The 7,565-nt window shown below is 51.2% G+C and overlaps 1 protein-coding gene across 2 annotated transcripts in view; it reads right to left on the reverse strand.

Annotated features, from left to right (window-relative positions):
* GDPD5 (glycerophosphodiester phosphodiesterase domain containing 5) overlaps positions 1–7,315 on the reverse strand; it is a 154,150-nt gene extending 146,835 nt beyond the window's left edge. The window contains exon 1 of one of the 2 annotated variants that reach the window (XM_026040957.1): positions 7,298–7,315. The gene's annotated coding sequence lies outside the window, so the exon portion shown is untranslated. Of the gene's footprint in view, positions 1–5,158; positions 5,250–7,297 lie in introns of those variants that run through there. The other variant, XM_026040955.1, reaches the window with a different exon arrangement.
* Between the last annotated feature and the right edge of the window lie 250 nt (positions 7,316–7,565).

The raw sequence follows: 7,565 nt of genomic DNA on the forward strand, positions 1-7,565 counted from the left end.
AAAGCTCAACCACTTGCAGCTAAATTTATTTTTTTTTCTAATACCAGCAACATTTTCTAATACTGCCTTAGCCCTATGTTTCCTCTCAACACCTCCACTATTTAGCTGGCATTAAATTTGATGGTGCATGAGACATAACAGGGTTTTATTCACACCCTTGTCAAGGGACTGGCTTGGTAGAGATGACAGTCACACAGCCACAAATGTTCTGGAGATTTTTAATCCCATAGCTTCCAAAAAAGTAAAATAAAATTAAAAAAAAAAAAGTCAATATTTTATAGTCAAATGCACGGGACCCATGACCAAAATGGCTAGGGTGGAACAGGACATCTCGTCAGCTTTAGGCAATATTAAATGACTATGGCAAGTTTTAGGGCAACTAGGCAAAAACAGAGACAAGATCAAGAAATCAGACTTCACATTCCCTCATAAGAGTAATGGGATAGTCCCCAGAAACGTCAGCATGGGGACAAGAGCTTTCCTCTCCTCAGAATGCTCTTCCAGCATCTTCAGAGACCCTGGCAATAAATTACATCCTAGTGGTATTTATACAAAAGGAATTTCACAGTAGGCACCTGCTTAAGCATAAGGTATTCAGAAATAGCAAGTACCAGTAGATGCATACAACCTTTGGGGTCAATTCAGATAGAATGGTTAGCACGTAAAGTCTGGTAGAAACCAGCTGCCTTTGCTACTTGAACTGGGGCATTACAGACACCTTTTCATTTATTTCATTATTTGGATTTTTTTTTTTTTTTTTTGATTAGGTTTCTAACACAAAACTGAGTTAGAAACATCCGTTGYTGTGTTAAATCCCATTAGCTAATTACACAGCTGAGCAGAGGCAAGTGTTTGCTGAAAACCTGAACCCAAGTGCCTGTTTGGGTCACATCGACCTTGCAACAGCCATGTGCGTTGCAGGAACGAGCATTTGTTCMCAGTTTTGTTCACCAGCCAGCTTATTCAACGTTTTCGAGTACTTGCAGTGCAGCCAGGGTGATGCTCCCCGGAATAACATCAGCTTTGCTAGAGGAAACCCTGGAGAAAACCTCGGGTTTGGGTCTCCTGTCCCATGACTTCCTCTGCATTTATGCTGCTGCTGGAAAGCATAAAGAGAGAGAAAAATAAATAAAGAAAAAGAAAGAAAAACAGGGAAGCAAATAGGGAAGAAAAAATATGTGCAGTCTCTTTCCGATAGCAACAGCTACACACCACTACCAAGGCCTTTGACTTATGTTCTTGGTGGTATCACCACCTCAGTCTCCATACTCTATCCCTCCTGCTGGAAGAGCTTTGCAGGAGATGAATGTTTTCATTCCCCCATGACAAGGTGCCAAGACCATTTGCTGAACAGCTGTCGTGGCTCCAGGCTGCAGTGGAGAGCGGGTATCACCACATCTCCCTCTTAGGGAGGCTCAGCCCTTTCTTGGACACCCACTCAAGAGCTGCTGTGGACACCTGCCCTGGAGAAAGCTCCAGGTTGCACATCCCATGTGAACGGAGGCATCTTTGTGGGGAYAGGGTCAGCTGTCCAAACTGGAAAAGGCCAGGACCAAAGTCATGACCAATGCAACCTCTCCATATACTCCAACACATTCCCAACACACATGGGAGAACCTAAATCTGCATGCTTTGAGCTCAGAGCAGGAGCCAAGCTATTCCAGGTTGAACTCTACAGCACCATGCCCTTTACCGGTGTCATCCCAGGTTATTGCCACCATCACAGAGGTCAGTGCTCTGGAGGGGCATCAAGCCAAGTCGGGAGATGGGCCCAAAAGCACCAAGAGCTCTTTCCCCAAGGAAAGCACAGTCTAGCAAGATGCATAGAGGCAGATCCCTCCATTTAACTTAGTGCCATCTGAGACCAGCCACCACCTCCAGCAGTCCCCAACCAGCTCAGCAACTCATGGACATGCACCCCAATGAGCACTCTCCTGCACTTAAGCCAAGATCATCTCCTGGCTGACAATCCTACCCCTCAAATCACCCACTGCCTTTTTTTCCTAAGGAATCYGAGGGACTTATAGTGCACTTCCTCAGTGCAATTCCTTTCCAAACAGTTCCATACTGCTAAAGGACCCAGGAAAACCTGKGTCCTCTCAAGCCTCAGTGACTACTGAAGTTTTAATGGAGCTGATAAACTCCCAGGGGAACAGCTCTTGCACACAGTCCATTTTATCTACAGCACAGCACTCTCCTTACCGAGCCCATCTCATCACCCCCACAAATAACAGCAGAGCACATACCGACCAGGCAGGGACATTGCAGAAATATAGGGGGAAAAGTTGTCTTGTGGCCCCRTTTCCCCTTTCTCAGTGGCTCCGTGCTCTTCACCCCATGTATCCTCAGGCATCCTGAGGATGGTCCTGCAATATTATCCCTACGTRGCAGCAGGAAGGCCAAGAGGGACCCATGGAACCTTCACTGACACCAATAGAGCACTTGGTACTACAAGACCATTATCCCCAAATCTAGTTTCTTAGGACTCCTTAGGACACGAAGGGGTTAAGCACTATAAGCTGACACTTCTTAGAAATACACAGACTGCCTAGCTTAAGCTTATTCTGCTCTTAAAAGTGGATTTGTGGCTCGTGGCTACAGGGCATCTCTAAGGAAGTCGGGACTCCTGGTTACGGCTTCTCAGCAAAACGGTCTCTCAGGCTCTCCTGCTAGTGTGTTGTGTTCCCGCTGCCGTACAACAGCGTTTAATATGTCAGGAAGATAAATCCAGAAGGGCCTCGGAGCCCCCCAGGAATCTCTGCCTCCAGGTCACCGGTTCAAAACTGGCTTCACTCTTGGCCTCCCGTTCATTAGCTCAGGCTCTTATCCAGGTGACAACGGACCAGGTCACCAGTCATTAAGTCATTAAGGCTTCCTAGTGTATTTGTGCTCACAGGCCGAGATCACTGAGCAACAGCCTGACAAAGAGATTGCAGCATATAAGCCATTCACGATGGCTTCTCGGACAAAATCCACTTCCATAAAGATCCTCTCCAACAAGGAGTGGTTTTTGGGCAAGCCTGGAGTTGCACCACCAACTCAGGGTGGGAGCAGGCCCAACAAGGCAGGTTTGGAAGGTCAAAAACCCCAAAACTAGAGAAACCAACCTTGCTCTTCCCAAAAAACACTTCGTTTGCAGAAGATGGAGAGGTTCCACTTTGGATACGTGGGTGGGCACATTGCTCCAAGAGTTCAGTCAGCTACTAGCTGGTGAAATGTCCACCCTCCCCAGGGATCTTTACTTGGAYGCTTTCCAACAAAAAGCATAGACCCCTCACCCAAAGAATCCCTTCCCATCTCCAGAGGTCTAGCAGACCACAGTTTAAGTTTTGAAGTCCCACTTAAACGAACTGGAGCTCCAGAAGGAAATAAACAGAAAACMACCACTTCCAATGCCAGCAGCTTTCTCAGCTTCATACAAGGTCCCTGTAACCCAGGGCCAAAGCCATCACAGGACATTGTGCCCACATAGATATGAGTGTGAGGAAGGACACACTTTTGGGTATCTCTGCCGAGCTGGAACACAGGGCTCGCAAGGTCAGCGTGAGCACAGAGCRATCCCTTGGTGGTAAATACAATTTGCATGTTAACATGAAGACACCTAAAAATAGAAGCTTTGACAAGCACCGGGTGTTGGCGTACCTCTTGGCCTGATGAAGTCCAGGGCTCCTAACAAGCTCAAAACAATGCATGGATTACAGGGATTATTCAGGCGCTCACATCGGGCACAGCTCTGCAAGCCAGGTCAATGCCACAGGAACTGCAAGCGGCAGATTCCCGAAGGGAAAAGCTCCAGAGAAATGGCTCCCAACCACCTCCATGCTCTAAAGTGACCTCCAAGATGGGACTCGCTTCCCAACAGCCCCAYGCATCACTCGCCTCCTGATCCTGCCATCCAGCTGCAACATTGTGACCATGATCTGCAAGACCCTTGTCACCTCCTGGGCTRGAAAATTAGTGTTTTCTCTCTGCTTGGCTTCAATTCTGCAGCAGGCAATAGGAGCAATGACTCGATTTTCAGATTGAGGCCATTAGATTGACATTGAGAAAACCATCAATYCAAGAGGAGCTGCCAGAGGTACAACCAAGGAGAGCAGTCCAGGAAGACACACTGAAACCCACAACAAAGCCACRGGGTATTTTTAAGTGTCTCATCCCCACATACCTTTAATAGAAAGGAGACTCCACTCCTCACCTTGCACTACTTAAGTCACACCTGAGGTACCCCACCAAGAAAYCTGCAAGGACCATAAGCCTCAAACACAGCTAAAAACGGTGGAGGAACCGCACATCTCCTTGCCTCAAACCTTGTCTCMTCTAACCAAGGGGAAGATAAAACAGCAGCGAGCAGCATTTTATAAAAGCACAGTACAAGCAGCAGGAGCTAGTGAAGTTCTTGAGAGCAATGAGAGGTCTCCAGTGGCCACGAAGGTCCTTGCTGGAAGACCCTTTAGGAGAATGCGCTGCACCTTGGAACTGCTCCGTGGCAGAAACGCTGCACAAATATTTAGGTGCACATAAAAATAAAGCTTTTCTTCCTCCCCTCCACCTCCTCCCCAGGTTCTCGAGCAAGGATGGGCCGTTTCACCAATACTCGGGCTGCTGCTGGGCCAGTGGCTGTGGGTATTTTTGGAGGAAGCAGGGAGCTCGCAGCGGTTTTGCTAAAGAGGAAACCGAAACGAAGCCAAACACCAACATGCAGTTTTCTTTTTTTTTTTTCCTCTCCTGAAAGCGAGACGCACATTAAAGGAACTGTCTCTAATCCCCACTTGGAGAGGAGCTGGCAGGCAAGCGCACCCGCTTCAGCTGCCTTTTAAATCCCGTTTCCCTGCAGCGAGCGCATCAGCATTCCCGCAAGGATCCCTCAAATGCCATTGGGGTATAGGGCTCACAGCAAAGCAGCGGGAACTATGTCCGGAAGGGAGATATTTTGCAATGGGTGGAGGAGCAGGACAGCAAGGACCCCCCAGCCAGGTCCCTGGGTGGGCACCGAGTGTCACCTCCACACACAAGGAATGGGCTCCTTGATGTGACACTGCCCTCTCCTGAGCACAGGGAGYTCCAACAGAGCAGCCCTGGGCAGGAGCAGCCCTAGGTCTTTGGTCCTGGGGGAGAAGACACCCTATTCCAACCAGATGAAGCACTAGACACCACTCACCTTGCAGCCAGGAGCACAGATGAACCCAAAGCTGATGCAAACTCCTCACACCAAGCCTGTCCTGTACAAGAAGGATCCACCAAAGCCTCCTCTTTCTCCACCACTGAGCCTCTTCAGAGCAGGCTCACCAGCTGCAGCAGCTTAATGAAGCCTTGTTAAGGCAGCAGCCCAGGACTCCCAGGTGAAGCCATCTCATCTCACTGTCATCAAGGGGGTGCAAAACACAGGCCCCCACAGCTGCATTTTTTGCTTAAATAAATAAATAAGGAGTTTTCAGCCAGCATCACAGACTCTGCCTTCCCTGGAGACGAGAAACTCCTGTAGCCACAAACAGTTTCCCCACCAGCTACAGTTTTCATGGCTTGGACCCCTGTCTCCACCTCACTTGCATGGGAGCTGCCCAATGTGTACCCAGGTGCACGACTAGGACAGAGCCTTCTCAGAGGCTGCAACCATCCCTAAGCAGAAATCCACTGTTTTCACACCCAAAACAAGTTGAAGGGCAATATCACCTGCAATTGCATGTGCTAAAGAGGCCACAGGTCCAGCTTGCACCACCTGTGAGCTCCGAAGTGCCTCAAAGCAAAGAGTGGTGGGCATCAGTGAGACGGATCTGGAACAACATTTGCAAACAGGGGCTACTGTGACCCCCCAGAGCAGCAGGTTAAAATCCTGGGTCCTAAGAGCAGTTTGTTTCCCTGCTAAAACTAAAATCCTTCTCCTTAACTCCGAGCCAGCAGCTCCCACAAAGGACAACCCCGCGCCAAATATTCCACAGGAGCAGCCTCGTCTCCTTGGTGCTCTTCACCGTTGACGCGCAAGACAAACATCACTCAGATTTTTGCCTACCAGCACAAGAAATCATTGCTGGGAAGAACAGTAACGTGCAAAACGTGCTTATTTAATAGAAAAAAAAAAAAAAAAGAAAAAGAAAAAGTACAGCTGGGTGGAGACACCCACTCTAAAATTAACTCTGCTTCGAAATGGAGCTCATACCCCCTGACAAAGAGATACCTTCTAAACTGAGAGGACCTCTGCAGCCAAGTGGTGCTGGAGGAACTGCTTGAAGATGCTTCAAGTCTGGGTGGAGGGAGAGCTATTGAAAGAGCTGCCCCCGGGGCTTGGAGAAGCCCCACGTAGGTGGGCAAGGGCCGCGCGGTGTGTGAGCCCGTGCGGAGTACGCAAAGCGCGGCGAGTTTGAAGAAGCCAAATTTTCCTCTTTTTTTTTTTTTTTTTTTCCCAGCTGAAGAATCACCATTTCCACCCGGCCGGCGGGAGGTTTTGCAGCTCCGACACCGGGAATTGCAAACCCTTCCCAGCAGAAGGCTGCAGCTCCTAAACTCCCGCTTTCCCAGCCACAGGATCCACAGGGCTGGAGTGGACCCAGAAGACAGCGTCAATGCAACAACAGCCAGGGCTTGGGTGGGTTCCTTTTCCCTCCCAACTTCTATTTTTTTCCCAAATTTCTCCTCTTTCCAAGGATTTTCTCTGCTGGGTGCCATGAGTACAATAAGCCCTTCTGCATTCACCCTCTCCCAGCCTGGTTCCTCACTGCTGCCACAAAATACAGGGTGTTTAAGGTGAATAGTGGTTGCTCCCGGGGAATGTCACCACCTCCGAGTGGCTCCCAAAGGGCTCGGCTGCCAGACGGGCCCCAGGTGGCCTGGGCAAGGGACAGCGAGTTGAAATCTCCCTTGGGATTTTGCTGCCCGGGGTGGGCTCCAGGCGACGGATGTGTCCTGGGGTGACAGGGTGCAGTGGATGATCCCCAAAACAAGGTGTTACCTGGTGGCCACAAAGCAAGTGCGGCCTGATGGAGTGACAGGGGTGGCTGSATCCGACCCCTTGTTGCCCAGGAACCCCCCAGCGGGCAGAACCTCACRTCCCCAYGTCACTTTGGGGATGCTCCCGGCCGGGGGAGCCACCTTGGAGCGGGGAGGGTCACGAAGCACATTTGTGCCAAAGAAACACGTTTTGGGGGGAGGGGGGGGGGGGGGGTGCAAACCCAGCGTGTACTAAACACCTCATTAGCATGGCATGGAATGTGTGCGGGGGGGCTCATTGCACCCCCTTTCACGGCGCACGACACCCCCAAAAGTGACACCAATGCGACCCCCCCCCCCCCCCCTTCGCCCTTACCTGCTGCCGCCGGGAGATGCTGGCGCCGCCGTCGGGGCCCCCCCCCGCGCCCCGCCGAGCGCGGCGACACGGGGGAGCGGGACACGGGGGAGCGGGACGCGGGACACGGGCGAGGCGGCGGCGGGACGCGGGTGGGCGCGGGGAGGCGGCCGCGCGTGTCGCCGCTCCGCTCCGCTCGGCCGGCAGCGGGGCGGGCGCGGGGGGCGGGCGGCTCCGCCCCGGGAGGAGGAGGACGAGGAGGAGGAGGAGGAGGAAGGCTGCTCCCGAG

The sequence above is a fragment of the Nothoprocta perdicaria genome, unplaced genomic scaffold (assembly GCF_003342845.1).
Source record: "Nothoprocta perdicaria isolate Ctin4 unplaced genomic scaffold, notPer1 scaffold_271, whole genome shotgun sequence".
Lineage (NCBI taxonomy): Eukaryota > Metazoa > Chordata > Aves > Tinamiformes > Tinamidae > Nothoprocta > Nothoprocta perdicaria.